The sequence below is a fragment of the Arachis ipaensis genome, chromosome B10 (assembly GCF_059453495.1).
Source record: "Arachis ipaensis isolate K30076 ecotype BB chromosome B10, ASM5945349v1, whole genome shotgun sequence".
Classification (NCBI taxonomy): domain Eukaryota; kingdom Viridiplantae; phylum Streptophyta; class Magnoliopsida; order Fabales; family Fabaceae; genus Arachis; species Arachis ipaensis.
In genome coordinates this window covers 48153664-48169663 of record NC_142435.1, presented here as the reverse complement: position 1 = coordinate 48169663, position 16000 = coordinate 48153664, and the positions used below count along the sequence as shown (strand labels likewise).

General features: G+C 41.1%; 1 non-coding gene across 1 annotated transcript; it reads right to left on the bottom strand.

Annotated features, from left to right (window-relative positions):
- Window positions 1-855: 855 nt before the first annotated feature.
- Window positions 856-963, bottom strand: LOC148579952 (small nucleolar RNA R71). The gene has a single exon (XR_015896632.1). It is a non-coding gene; the product is annotated as a small nucleolar RNA R71 (small nucleolar RNA).
- Window positions 964-16000: the final 15037 nt, after the last annotated feature.

Here is a 16000-nt window from a genome sequence, read left to right as displayed (position 1 = left end):
TTAATAAAACAGCACACTTTTCTGCAACTCGTTGGGAGACGACTTGGGACTTAAAACTCCCAGTAATTTTAATTTAAACTCTCTGTGACATATTTCTAAATTGATAGGCAAATTTTTGGTGAGTTAAGAACTATACTTGCAACGTAACCATTTTAATAAATTTTTAATTCACCAGCTTCTGCTTCCCATCAATTTTTGGCGCCGTTGCCGGGGAGTTGCAATAGAGTGCTAATTTTATTAATTAGAATTTATTTATTTGCATTTTATTTAATTTTGCTACTATGAGCTGCATGTTTCTTCCGTCAAATGACACGTTCACTTCCTGATCTGCGCTTGCTAATATTCGATCCTGAAATTGAAAGAACAATTTCACAAATAAGGCGAGAACAGCGTAGGTTAGCCCGCTCTGAGGGCGGATCTGAAAGTGAATCTGAGGAAGAAACCAGCCCCCGTTCTACTGATTCGGTTGTTTTACGTGCAGAAAACATGGCAGCTAGAAGAGTTACCATTCAGGAGGAAGGAGCTCCTGATTTTACAATGCAACCGTTTCAAGCGCATCATCCAGCGGTAGCTATGGATTTTGAAATAAAGACCGCACTATTAAATTTGATGCCCAAGTTTCATGGCCTACCTGCTCAAGAGCCTATCAAGCACTTGAGAGATTTCCAGGCAGCCTGTTCTACTGTCAGGCATGATGGCACTGATGAAACTTCAATTCTGCTGAAAGCTTTTCCGTTTTCTCATGAGGGAAAAGCAAGAGAGTGGTACTACACTCAACCTATAGCAAATGTATCCAACTGGGATACACTCAGAAAGGAGTTTCTAGAGAAATTCTTTCCATCTGAAGTTACTGATAAACTGAGGAAGGATATCTCTACAATTGTTCAGGATGACAATGAGACTCTCTTTGAATACTGGGAGCGCTTCAATAATCTTCTAGAAGCATGCCCCCACCACATGATTGACAAGATCGTGCTACTCAGCTATATCACACAAGGTGTGAGGCCCCAAGATAAGACCACATTGGAAAGTGCCAGCAATGGGTCTATGAAGAAGTACAAGACCACTGATGAAGCTTGGCAATTGATTAGTGATTTAGCTGAATCTACTCGGAACCACAGACAGAAGCAAGGCCGTTCAAAAGTCGTTGCAGAAGTATCTTCTGGCAGAGAGACTACTGCTCTAACTCAAAGCATCTGTGAGATGACCAACCTGCTGAAGCAAATGCAGTTGAATCAACAAGCTCAGCAAACTCAACCGCAGCAAAACCAACAACTAGTCCCACAAAGAATTTGCAGAATTTGTGCTGATTACAGCCATTACACTGATGAATGCCCGCAGCTCCAACAAGAAGACAACATGGTGGCATCCACTCACAACTTCTATGATCGCCCCAACCAAAGGTACAATCAAAGTGGAAATAACAACCATGGATGGCAGGAAAATTCAAACCAGAATTGGAGGGACAACAATAACAGGGGAGGCAGAGATAATCAGGGAAATCAGAGGTGGAATAATAACAACAACAGGCAGCAAAATCAACCTTACCGAGCACCTCACCTGAGGCAAAACCAAGGACCACCGAACAATCAGCAGCAAACCTCTCAATTTATTCATTCTTCTGTATCTTCTAATGAAGATTTATTACAAGCTTTTGAGAAAAGACAACTGGCCATGGAAAGTACCATCGTGAACAGTATCAATGCCAGTCTAAATGGTCTCACCTCTACTCTGCAAGCTTTTATGACACAGCTTGGTTTAGCACAAAATTTCAGTAACCAACCTTCAAGCACCACTGGAATCCCCTCTCAACCATTACCCAATCCAAAGGGAGGCATTAATGCCATCACCCTGAGGTCTGGAACTACACTACAGGAGAGGAATCAGGAGGAACCAAGCTCACCAGAATACGCCTCAGTAGAAGAGGTGGTAGAAATCGAAGATGTTGAAGAGGAAGAGGATATACAGGACATAGCTGAAGAAGAGATAGCTCAACCACAAGAAGAAGCACCAAAAGGCGCAGGCACCACAGAAAACACTACTCTCATTCCATTTCCATAACTTGCAAGGAAGCCCAGGAAGCAGCTGGAACCTGATCCTAAAATGGTAGAAATATTCAAAAGGGTTGAGGTAACTGTTTCCCATTTTGATGTTATTCAGCAGGTACCTAAATATGCAAAGTTTCTAAAAGACTTATGTATCCATAAAGACAAAATTAATGAATTAGAAACTATTCCTTTAGGTAGTTCTATATCTGCTTTAATGGGAGGATTACCTGAAAAATGTAGTGATCCAGGTCCTTGCATAGTTAGTTGTACTATTGGTGGTGTAGTAATTTATGATTGCATGTGTCAGTATAATGCCTTTGTCTATATATGATATTTTAAGGCTCCCTCCCTTAAAAAGGTCGGCAGCTCGTTTTGTGTTAGCAGATAAAAGCATTATTACAGTGGCTGGAGTTGCTGAAGATGTTTTGGTGAATATTAAAGGGCTCACATTTTCCAGTGATTTTTATATCTTAGAGATGCTCCATAATGATTCAGATAAGCCATCATCAATCCTACTTGGAAGACCATTCCTGAAGACATCAAAATTCAAATTGGATGCTTTTTCAGGAACATACTCCTTTGAAATGGATGGCCACATAGTAATCTTCAATCTGAATGGAGTCATTGACAACCACCCAGAAGATCGTTCTATCTTCCAGTGTGATGTCATAGACGAAAGTGTGGCTGAAGTTCAAAATGAAGAGTTTGAAGAGAGGCACGCTGGACAAGGTCCAAGTGTAGGGACCCTCTTAACTGACAGTGAGGGCACTTCGCCACTTTCATAAGCCCCAGATAATCCAGAGCCTGCCCATGATCAAAAGTTAGAATTGAAACCTCTCCCTTCATATTTCAAATATGCTTATCTTGAGGATGAGCAGAAGCTTCCGGTTATTATTGCAAGGAACTGACTTCTCAACAAGAAGAGCAGTTACTTGATGTACTGAGAAAGCATAAGAAGGCAATTGGGTGGAGTTTGGCAGACATAGTGGGAATTAACCCTCAAGTATGCGAGCACAGAATATTTTTAGAAGAGGGAGCAAGACCTGTCCATCAACCACAAAGAAGATTGAATCCCACCATCTTGGAAGTTGTCAAAAAGGAAGTGACCAGACTATTGGAAGCAGGTATCATATATCCCATTTCAGACAGTGAATGGGTAAGCCCAGTACAAGTGGTGCCCAAGAAATCTGGAGTCACTACAGTGGAGAGTGAGCATGGAGAGCTCATAGCAACTAGAGTTCAGAATGCTTGGAGAGTCTGCATTGATTACAGGCGTCTCAACCAAGCTACTCGTAAGTATCACTACCCACTTCCATTTATTGATCAAATGCTGGATCGCCTGTCAGGTAAATCACATTATTGCTTTTTAGATGGTTACACAGGTTATTTCCAGATTCATATAGCTCCTGAGGATCAGGAAAAGACTACTTTTACATGTCCTTTTGGGACTTATGCTTATAAGAGAATGCCCTTTGGCTTGTGCAATGCACCAGCCACCTTCCAAAGGTGCATGATGAGTCTTTTCTCTGATCTTATTGAGGACTGTATGGAAGTTTTTATGGACAATTTTAGCGTTTATGGTGATTCTTTTAACCTTTGCTTAGATGGATTATCTAGAGTATCAGATAGATGTGTTAATACAAACCTTGTATTGAATTTCGAAAAATGCCACTTTATGGTAAAGCAAGGGATTGTATTAGGACATGTGGTATCTAATAATGGCATTTCTGTAGACCCAGCAAAGGTGAATGTTATTTCTAGTTTACCTTACCCTCTTCTGTGAGGGAAGTCCGTTCATTCCTTGGCCATGCAGGTTTCTGCAGGAGATTTATTAAGGACTTTAGTAAGGTAGCACTTCCCTTATCCAGATTACTGCAAAAGGATATTGAATTCAAGTTCAGTGAAGATTGCAAACAAGCATTTGATAAGCTGAGGACCGCTTTAACTCAGGCTCCAATTGTGAGAGGACCAGACTGGAGCCAGCCATTTGAAATCATGTGCGATGCTTCCAACCATGCAGTAGGAGCAGCGCTGGCTCAGCGTGAAGGTAAGGATCCTTTTGTTATTGCCTATGCATCTAAGACTTTAGACACTGCCCAGTCCAATTATACTACTACTGAGAAAGAGCTACTTGCTATTGTTTTTGCTCTGGATAAATTCCGGCCATATTTATTTGGTACTAGAGTAGTAGTGTATTCGGACCATGCAGCTCTAAAGTATCTATTAGCTAAAAAGGAATCCAAACCAAGACTTATACGTTGGATACTGTTGTTACAAGAATTTGATTTAGAAATAAAGGATAAGAGTGGTAATCAAAATTTAGTAGTAGACCACTTGAGTCGCCTTGAACATATTAAGGATGATTCTACTCCTATAGATGATAATTTTCCTTTTGACAACCTGCAAGCAGTATCTGAGGTAGTCCCTTGGTATGCACCTATTGCTAATTATTTAGTTAGCTGCACATTTCCCCCACATTTTTCTAAACATCAAAGAGACAAGCTGAAAAGTGAGTCTAAATATTATATATGGGATAACCCATATTTATGGAGATATGGCGCTGACCAGATAATTAGACGTTGTGTGCCTCAATCAGAATTCCAGTCCATTTTAGAGGCCTGTCACTCATATGAGAGTGGAGGACACTTTGGCCCTCAAAGAACAGCTAGAAAGATCTTAGACTGCGGATTCTGGTGGCCTACTCTTTTTAGAGATGCTGCTGAGTTTTGTAAATCTTGTCACCCATGCCAGAAATTTGGTAACATATCCAAGAGGGATGAGATGCCTCAACAATATATGCTTTTCTGTGAAATTTTTTATGTTTGGGGCATTGACTTCATGGGTCCATTTCCAAATTCTAGTGGATATTTTTATATATTGTTAGCTATAGATTATGTTTCCAAATGGGTGGAAGCAATTCCTACCTGCACTGATGATGCTAACACTGTTGTTTCCTTTGTGAGAAACCATATTATATGCCGCTTTGGATCACCACGAGCGATCATGAGCGATCAAGGGACCCATTTTTGTAACAGGAGACTAACAGGATTGATGAAGAAGCATGGGATAATCCATAAAGTTGCAACAGCTTACCATCCCCAAACTAATGGGCAAGTCGAGGTGTCAAACAGAGAAATTAAGCGTATCTTGCAAAAGATAGTAAAGCCTCACAGAAAAGACTGGAGAACCAGACTACAAGATGCACTGTGGGCATACAGAACAGCATATAAGACACCCATTAGGATGAGTCCCTTCCGCTTGGTTTATGGAAAAGCTTGTCATCTCCCAGTTGAAATAGAACACAGAGCCTTCTGGGCAGTTAAGGAGTGCAACATGGGAATCGAGAATGCTGGAGATGAAAGAAAGTTGCAACTGTAGGAACTGGAGAACCTTCACCTGGAAGCTTATGAGAACCCCAGAATATACAAGGAAAAGATGAAAGCTGTGCATGATCAAAACATCAAGAAGAGAGAGTTCCAACCTGGAGATTTTGTTCTCCTTTACAAATCTCGACTAAGGCTCATGCTCGGTAAGTTGAGATCAAAATGGGAAGGTCCATACAGAATATAGAAGGCTGAACCGTACGGAGTTTATCACCTAAGCCATCCTTCAAGCTCTGAACTTATTAAGGTTAATGGACAATGCCTGAAGCTATAGCATGGTGACAAGGTGCAGAAAAATAAGGAGCTTGAGATCTTCCGCTTGGAAGACCCCCACATCGCAGCAGATTGAGCTATCGGAGCGTCCAACTTACGGACGTAAAAGCAAAGTGCTTGGTGGGAGACAACCCACCGCGGTATGATCGTTCTTTTCTTCACTTTTAGTTTTTCTTCTTTAATAACTCTTCTCTTTATTAGTGCTTTCGTGCTCTTTCAATTACATGTCTTTATCTTTCCTTAAAAAAAAAGAAAAGAAAAGAAAAGGTTTTTTTCGCCACGCCACGCGATCGCATCAGCAACGCGTCCGCGTCGCAAGGGAGGTGGAGAAAAAAATAAATGAACAGAAAGTCCGGCTGGAGCGTGGCTGGAGGCGTGCCAATGGCACAAATTGACCCACGCGACCGCGTGCCCCACGCGGCCGCGTGCCCTGCATTTTCGACGTAAAAGGGTGCACAATGCTATATTGTGCGAGAGTGGTGCTGGATTGGTGCTGGAAGCACAGTCCTTGTCACGCGACCGCGTCGCCGACGCGGCCGCGTCAATTATTTTCTGACGCACACTCACGCGATTGCATGACCCACGCGATCGCGTCACCCAATTTTGGCTATTAAAATAAATTGAACAGAGAGTTGTGCTGGAGCGAGGCTGCACTCGCGCCAGCAGCGCAACATGGGTCACGCGACCGCGTGACTGATGCGATCGCGTCTTCTTACCTGACGCGCACCCACGCGAACGCGTGCCACACGCGGCCGCGTCGCATGCGCCGCACAACTCAACCTAAATTGCCAAATTATCTTATCTTTCTCTCCTCCAAATCCTACTTTTTCTTTTCCCTCCTTATCTCTTCCTTCTCCCTTCCCCTTTCTATCTCACCTTTCACTCTCTATCTCTCTCACCACCATTAACAAGGTTTTACCTTCTTCTTCCTTCTTCTCTCTTCCATCATTCTTCTTATATTATATATATTTTTATTTTCTTTTTCTTTTCCTTTTTACATGGTGCTAGAAATTCTTTGAGTCATTATCCCTCATTATATGCTTGTGACTTGTTACAATTTATTTGACAATTATTATTATTTTTACGGGATTGCTTGCATGTTCAATTTTATACTTTTTATATCTTATTTACCATGCATGCCATGTGTTTGTGAAAAAGCCCATATGGCATTATGCACTTCTTCACATTATTTTACTCTAATATGAAATGCTTGCTTTTCACAAATTTCCTTTCATATTTTATCAATTAAATTTAATTGTCAATACAAACGTGATGGCTAGTTTGTTACAAATGGTAATCTAAATTGGACATTGAATGTTTGATATATGCTACTCATGCCTTTGCCTGCATGCCAATAAACCTCTTGCATTCCATTGTCCTACATGCACTTGCTATATTTCCATTGATGAGCTTTTCACATGTAATCCGGACCATGTGTTAATGCCATTTATCTCTATTGTGCATTGACTATCACTTACAATACCCTCTTCCTTGCTCTATCTCTTTGAATTTAATTTCCTTTCTCTTCCCTTCTTTCAGGATGGCCACCAAGAAAGGAAAAGAGAAAGCTACTTCCAAACCACCAGCAAGAAGAGGAACTAAAAGAGCATTAGTGGCAGAGCCTTCTTCAACCACAGTCAAGCCCTCAACAAAAAGAGTTAAGAGAATAATAAAGGTTGACGACAAGGAGAAAGCCTTTCCAGCAAAGGACACTGCGCAATTTCCCAATCGCTACTGTGAGCAGATGTTCCCTATCCTAGCAGAAAGGAACTATAACAATGAATACCTCCTTATCCTCCCATCTAATATTGCCTCCTTTGTTGAGCCGCAAATTGAACGAAGATAATGGGGTTTCTTACGGAGACAGCCGAGGCAGGTCAATCTCTCTTGGGTAGTTGAGTTCTACTCCAACTTCTACATACCGACCCTGCAGTCTGTTTATGTCTGGCAGCAACAAGTCCCCATTACAGAAGAGGCCATCCAGCAAGCTCTGAGTCTTCCCCTTTTTTCAGCAGGAATGGACGCTTTTCAAGAAGCCGCCCTTCAGCGCCAGAGATACCAATTTAACTGGGATTCCGTTCTCGGAGTCATCGCATTACCTAGCAGCCGTTGGATCTACGGATACCACCGTACCCGCCCTAAGGGAATCTTGGCTTCCGCACTTACCTTGGAGGCTCGCGTGTGGGCACAGATCATGTCCCATTACGTCTTTCTGAGCACTCATGAGTCCTCCTTCACTGCAGACATGGCTGTTCTACTATGGTGTATCCTTACAGACCAACCTCTGAATCTCTCAAGACACATCCGGAATGCCATGGAGCACGTACAAATCGCGGGCAACCTACCTTTTCCCGCCCTGGTCTCAGATCTTGTCTTAGCAGCCGGAGTCTCCTACAGAGCTGGGGACAACAAAGCCATGCTTCCACGGGATGATCAATATGTCCCTAACGGGAAATACCTCAGACTTTCAGCAGCCACTACAAGCCAGCCTACTGAGCCAGTTGAAGATATTCCTTCTTCAACACCACAAGCATCTACAACAGAGAAATTGCTCCAGCAGATACTTGAAAAATTGGATCGGCATGAACTGAAAGCTAAGATGAGAGAGCGCCGTAACAAGCGCCGATTCACATATCTCAAGGAGCTGATCATGGGCAAATTCAAGGACTCAGACACTCCGGACTCCACTTCTTTTACCAGCACCGGGAGCCATGATAGTCCCAACTGTGGAGATACTGATACCAGCCCACCCCTGTTCCTGACAGATGGTACCGAGGACGGTGCAAAGCCTTAAGTGTGGGGAGGTCGGTCAGTACCTAACTTCCGGAGGTAATTTCTCTTCTCTGTACACCAATAATTAGGATATTTTAGTTAGATTTTCTCCCCTTTATAGAATAGAATAAATTGCATAGGTTAGAATAGTTGCATGCATGTTCTACTTGATTGAAAAAGACAATAAGTTTCTTTTAAAAATCTATCTTTGGAATAAAATTTCACTAATTTTTCAAAATTTTTATGATAAATCTGCTTGAGTTGTATTTGGAACATGATGTTTGAGCTAAAGAACACACAACCTGAGAAAGATTTGAGCCTTTATGTATGGTTACATTATTTAACCATAATTATTTTATTCTTGTGTGTTTACTTCTCTATGATTGTAATCTATATTTTGTTTTATCTTATATGTCCAATATTTATTATATTTACATACTTGCACATGATTGAGGCCATTATTTGTTTAAACTCACTTATCCAAATCAAGCCTACCCTTTTTAATTACCCTTGTTAACCACTTTGAGCCTTTAAAACCCCATTTGTTCTATATTTTACCACATTACTAACCTTAAGCTGAAAAACAAATTGCATATCCCAAATTGAATCTTTGGTTAGCTTAAGATAGAATTGTGTGTGCTACGTAAGTATGGGAAATTGTGGGAACAAAAGTTGTTAAGGGGATGTGTCATGAAAATTTAAAGGGAATTTGGATACCTATTCATGTGAAACTATAAGAATAAAAAATCTATGTGCGTTGATAAGCTTTATTTATTTCAATTCAAAAAAAAAAAAAGAAAAAAAGATGATAAACAAATAAATAAGGAGACAAAATTACCCCAATGTTAAATTCAGAATTCAAAGATCAATGCACATATGATAGAATTAAAATACAAAGTTGAAACATGAGTATGGGTTGAAAAAGGAAATTATGGGTAGCTAGGCATGAATTTAAAAGTATATAGAATATATGTATATTAGGTGAGAGCTTAGGTTAATTAAAGATTCAATTTATAAAGCTCACTTAGCCATATGTATACCCTTACCTGCACCTTGGCCCCATTACAACCCTGAAAGACCTCATGATGTTTGCATTGGTATATTAACTGTTGTTGATTGGTTAGGAGAAAAACAAAAGTTAGAAAACATGACTAGAGAAGAATAGAGTGATTACCTTATACACTAGAGATTAGAGCGTACATACATTGTCAGTGAGGGTTCAATGCTTGAATTTTCATGTTTCCTGCTTTCATAAGCTATCTTCTTGCACTTTTATCAGATTTATTGTATAATGATAGAATTAATGGAATTTGATTTGTAATTGTTTTGAAGGGCTTATTTACTTTTGATCAAGTGGACAATAATCATATAGTTGCATTTATTTATATATGTAGGATTGCATTGCATTTCATGAGTTTCTACATGTTCATACTCATTTCCTTGTCTCCTTCAATTTAGCATGAGGACATACTAATGTTTAAGTGTGGGGAGGTTGATAAACCACTACTTTATAGTTTATATTATGTTTAATTGTGTGGTTTTGTCATGATCCTTACCCACTTATTCATCAATTTAGCATGCACTTAGATTTCCTTCCTAAATTTAGTACATGTTTGAAAATTGCTTCCTAGAGACTCTAATTATTTAATTTTAATTCTCCTTTATTCCATTCGATGCCGTGATCTGTGTGTCAAGTGTTTCAGGCTTTATAGGGCATGAATGAGATGGAGATTGGAGAGAAAGCTAGCAAAAAATGGAAGGAACACAAGAATTTGAGGAGATAACCAGCGAGAAGTGACGCGGTCGCATGACTCACGCGACCACGCGAAGGAGCGCAAATCGCAGTGACGCGGCCGCATGGCTTGCGCGGCCGCGCGGATTGGAAAGCGCAAGTGACGCGGTAGTGTGGACGACGCGAACACGTGGAGAGGAAAAAGCGCAAGCGACGCGTCCGCATGGATGACGCGATCGCGTGACATGTGCGATCTGCATAATCTGCAGAATTTGCTGGGGGCAATTTTGGACCTTATTTCGGCCCAATTTTCGGCCTGGAACAGCAGACTAGAGTCAGAGAATATGCAGAAACAACACACATACATTCAGTAGTTTTAGATCTTGTTTTCACTCTCTTAGGTTTTCTCTCTAGTTTTTAGAATTTTAAATTTTCAATTGATCTAAGCATTGGAACATTGAGAAGAGTTATTTCCCTCATCAAGACTTCGTCATTCTAGTTCGTTTTCTTAACTTGGTTTCATTCTTGCATGTTCTTTGCTTTGTTCAATTTTGTATTTGAATGCTTTTATGATTAATTAATACAAGGATTATTTCTTTTTAATTCAATTTCAATTCCAATAATCATGTCTTCTTTTAATTCCCTTTCATGTGCTATGGATTCTTTATTTACAATGCGTGAGTAGTTTCCTTACTTGATGGGGAGTTGATTAAAAGGAACTCTTGAGTTGGAAGGATTGAAGGAAAAAAATTTTGTGTTGGGTTAAATGTTGGATTGCTATCCTGTCACCAACGCCAATCCCTTTGAACTAAGTGGGTTGTAACTTGTGAACATATCTGGCATTCCTACTTGTTTGACTTTCCCTTACCTAGTAAAGGATAACCAAACAGAGTAACCATTAATTATAAATCAATCTTAAAAATCACTCCATCAATGATAGAGATTCTGACTAATCAATTCCCAGTCAAGGCTTTTATTTATATTATTTAAAATTCCTCAATTTAAATTCCAATTTACTTAGCTCAACTTCTTGGAACATCTGATTAATAAAACAACACACTTTTCTGCAACTCGTTGGGAGACGACCTAGGACTTAAAACTCCCAGTAATTTTAATTTAAACTCTCTGTGACATATTTCTAGATTGATAGGCAGATTTTTGGTGAGTTAAGAACTATACTTGCAACGTAACTATTTTAATAAATTTTTAATTCACCAGCTTCTGCTTCCCATCAGTTGCCCAATCTGCCTTTCTAAGTTTCTCAATGAGGCTTCATGATTCTTACTTGTCAGTTCCTGATGCTTCATCATTTTTTTCATTAATATCTCCAAGTTGGAGATCCTTTGAGTGTCTTGTGGTATTTGTGGCTGGTTGCGGGGTGTAGAGGGTGGACGATAGGTTTTTTGGTTAGTGGTTGGGTTATTGGGTGGATAGTAGCTAGAATTTGGGTAGTTGTTTTGGGGTTTTCTATATGGATTGTGGTTTGTCTTTTGTTGGTTGCTGTGGTTTGAGTTTCTTGAGTTATTCTGGTTTGAACTCTTCTGCCAGGGCTATTGATGAGCGGATAATTTATACCCTTTTTGGCATTATTTTTACATAGTTTTTAGTATGTTTCAGTTACTTTTTATTATATTTTTATTACTTTTTATGCAAAAATAACATTTTTGGACTTTACTATGAGTTTGTGTATTTTTCTGTAATTTCAGGTATTTTCTGGCTAAAATTGAGGGACCTAAGTAAAAATCTGATTCAGAGGCTGAAAAAGGACTGCAGATGCTATTGGATTCTGACCCTCCTGCACTCGAAGTGAATTTTCTGGAGCTACGGAAGCCCAATTGGCACGCTGTCAATTGCTTTGGAAAGTAGACATCTTGGGCTTTCCAGAAATATATAATAGTTTATACTTTGCCCGATATTTGATGGCCCAAACTGGCATCTAAACGCTGGCTAGAGACCCTTTTCTGGAGTAAAACGCCAACACTGGCACCAGAACTGGAGTTAAACGCCCAAACTGGCACCCGAGCTAGCGTTTAACTCCAAGAATGGTCTATGCACGTGAAAGCTTCAATTCTCAGCCCAAGCACACACCAAGTGGGCCTCGGAAGTGGATTTCTACAATATCTACACTTAGTTACTCAATTTTTATATTCCCTAGTAACTAGTTTAGTATAAATAGCACTTTTTACTATTGTATTAGGGAGCTTATGCCATTGTTCATGTTTGGAGGCTGGCCACACAACCATGCCTAGACTATTTTCTCTTATGTATTTTCTACGGTGGGGTTTCTACACCTCATACATTAAGGTGTAGAGCTCTGCTGTTCTTCATGAATTAATGTAAGTACTATTGCTTTTCTTCCAATTCACGCCTACTTCTTCTCCAAGATATACTCTTGTACTTAATTCAGTTAGGTCAGAATGAAGGGGTGACCCGTGACAATCACCCAATCTTCGTTACTTGCTTAGCTAAGATCCGCGTGCCTGACAACCACAAGCGGTCTACATGATGTTCAACGTAGTCATTGGACGACAGCTGGAGTATATTCTCTTGGATATCTAATACACAGACTGAGTCCGTTCGATTAGTATGTTCGTGGTATAGGCTAGAACCATTGGCAGCCATTCCTGAGATCCAAAAAATTCTAAACTTTGTCTGTGGTATTCCGAGTAGGATCTGGGAAGGGACGACTGTGACGAGCTTCAAACTTGTGAATGTTGGGCACAGTGACAGTGTGCAAAAGGACAAGGGTCCTATTCCGACGCTAGCAAAAACTGACAGATGATTAGCCGTGCGGTAGCTATACTTGGTATTTTTCATCCGAGACGAGAAATCCGACAGTTGATTAGCCGTGCAGAGATCGTACCTGGTATTTTTCATCCGAGAGGATCATTGATGACCGAAATTCACACCACATTCAAAATTGGTGAATTAGTCCTTTTGGTAAGCGCACCAAAATTATCGTCAAGTAATAACCCACAGAGGAGTGGGATCGTATCCACAGAGATTGGCGAATTCGAGCAGTTTTAATCAATTGATGAATTAGTCAAGCGGATCAATAGGATTGTAGAGTGCAGAATTGTAAATGACATAAATGTAAATGACTAGAATATAAAGAAAAGCAATAAAGTGCAGAAATATAAATGACAGAAAGTAAAGGGCAGAATCATAAATGACTTGAATGTAAATGGGAATGGGGAATTACTGAATGTAAAAATAACCAGTAAAGAAATGGATAGATAAGAATGGGGAAATTCATTGAGATTGGGAGATGTTGTCTCTTTAGATTGAATCTAGCTTATATCCCCTTCAATCATGCAACTCATTGACCTCTTGGCAATCATGATTGATTGAGCCCCAATCCCTTGGTGACTCAATCTCTCAGATCTTGATCAATAGCCAATTCCTTGGTCTAATTGCTCATGAAGAGAGATATGCTTGGTCTCTGATTATACCACACACCATTATAGGTCTAAGTAGAGGGAGGATTATATGTCACATATCCAAACACCAAAACCCAGATTCTACTCTAGTGTGAGAAGGGATTTCAAGCATGGTTTCATGTTTCCTTTCCCAAGGTTCCCATGAAACCCAATTGCATTCAATCTCTTTCCCAAGATAACTGAATACTAAGCATTAAGAATGAAATTCCTTCTAGCAAATCAAAGAGAAGATGAAGAGAAGAAGGATTTCACTATCATCAATCCATCAAGTACAACAGAGCTCCCTCTCTCAATGAGAGGAAAGTTAGCTACTCATAGCTCAAAAAGTACTCAAAAGTGAAGTGTAAAAGTGGATCTAAAACTGACTGCTTAACCCCCTTCTTCAGTACTCCTTGGGGGTATTTATACTACTCCTAGTAAAATAAAAGAATTACAAAAGTGAAAAAGAAAAATTACATTTTGGAGGGAAAAGAAAACACTCAATAAGCATGACTTCTCAGCTGGCGTGTGGCTGGCGCTTTTCTGGCGTGTCACGTGCCCTTCATTTCCAGCTTGGTGTGCCACGCCTACTCCTTCAAGTGGCACGCTCGTCCCTCTCTCAACCTTGGTGTGCCACGCCTTCGTACTCAAGTGGCACGCCATAGTGGATTTCTTGTGTTGGCGTGCCATGCCGTCGAAATCAAGTGGCACGCCCCTTGCCTTTCTCACTTCTCTTTACCTCTGGAAACTTGTACTGGCATGCCACGCCCAAGGTCTGGCGTGCCACGCCCTTGCGTTATACTTGGCTAGGCTTCTCTGGAAATTTGAACTAGCGTGGGATGCCCAGGGTCTGGCGTGCCAGGCCCCTTTTGTGAGTGAGTGGTTCCTCTGTTTGGCGTGTCACACCACGAGCTCAAGTGGCACGCCCCAATGCTTCTCTCTGAATGACACTGGTTGCTCAAGTGGCACGCCTAAGTGAAGAATGGCGAGTGGCGTGCCACGCCTTCGATACCAAGTGGCACGCCCCATGTAATTGGCCTCCTTCATCCTCTCTAGAAACTTATACCAGCGTGCCACGCCTAAAGGCTGGCGTGCCACGCCCATGATCTTGTCTTGGTTCCAGTAGTTGGCGTGCCACACCTCAATCTTCAAGTGGCACGCCATAGTTAAATGCTAAGGTTGGCGTTCCACGCCTTCGATACCAAGTGGCACGCCCAGTCCTTGCTTTTGGTCCTTTGTGCATTGGCGTGCCATGCCTGGTTGCTCAAGTGGCACGCCCAGTCTTCAATTGCCTTCAGCCCCTTCTCTGGATTATTGTACCAGCGTGCCACGCCATGTTGCTCAAGTGGCATGCTCATGGATTTGTGAACTCTTCAAGCTTGGCGTGTCACGCCTGGGTTCTCAAGTGGCACGCCCAAGTGACTTCTTGGGGCTGGCGTGCCACGCCTTCGACACCAAGTGGCATGCCATAGTGAAGGTTCTTCTTGGAATGGTGAGTTGGCGTGCCACGCCCCTTTGCTTAAGTGGCACGCACATAGTAATTGAGGGGCCAGGCGTGCCACGCCCAGCTTGGCGTGCCACGCCCCTTTTGTGTCCTCCATTGTAGCTCTCTGGAATTTTATATTAGCGTGCCACGCCCAGTCTCTGGCATGCCACGCCCACATGCATGCTTGGACTTCTTCTCTGGACTTTAGTACTGGCGTGCCACGCCAGTGCATTTTTGTGGCGTTTGCTTCAAGTGGCACGCCAGTTTCACACGCCCAGCTTCTTGTTTGTCTTCTACCCAATTTTTGATGCTTTTCTCACCTGAAATTCAGCATAACTCATCTCAAAGTAGTGTACCATAATATTCATCAAATAATGCATGAATTGTACTGAGCAAATGAGATTTATGCTCTTTTATGGTCTTCTTTATGCAAGAAAGAAGGGTAGATGATGCAAGTCATCACAACACCAAACTTAAGTTTTGCTTGTCCCAAGCAAATCAATGTGAGTAAAAACCTTTATAACTTGAGGCCTTGGCTTTGAGTGATTGCAATACAACTAAGAGTAAGACTAAGTGTTCAACACATGTATGAATGTTTTAATGTCATGGAAAGCTCTTGAATCCTTGTGGGTTCTTTCAGGTGTAGGCCTTTGGGGTCCTTTCTATTGGTTGTCACCTTGAAGTAGTAAGGGTTGTTTTGCTTTCTCAAGACAACCCTTTATTTAAGCTTTCAATTAGCACTCCCAAACCAGTTGGTTTTATGGTACTAGGTGTTGAGACAACCCTAAGAATTTACTTGCCTAGGTCTCTTCTTGACACATCTTCACCACAAGCATCTACTAAGATCTTTAATTCTTTTTTGAGATTTTTATTGTTTCTTTTTCTAT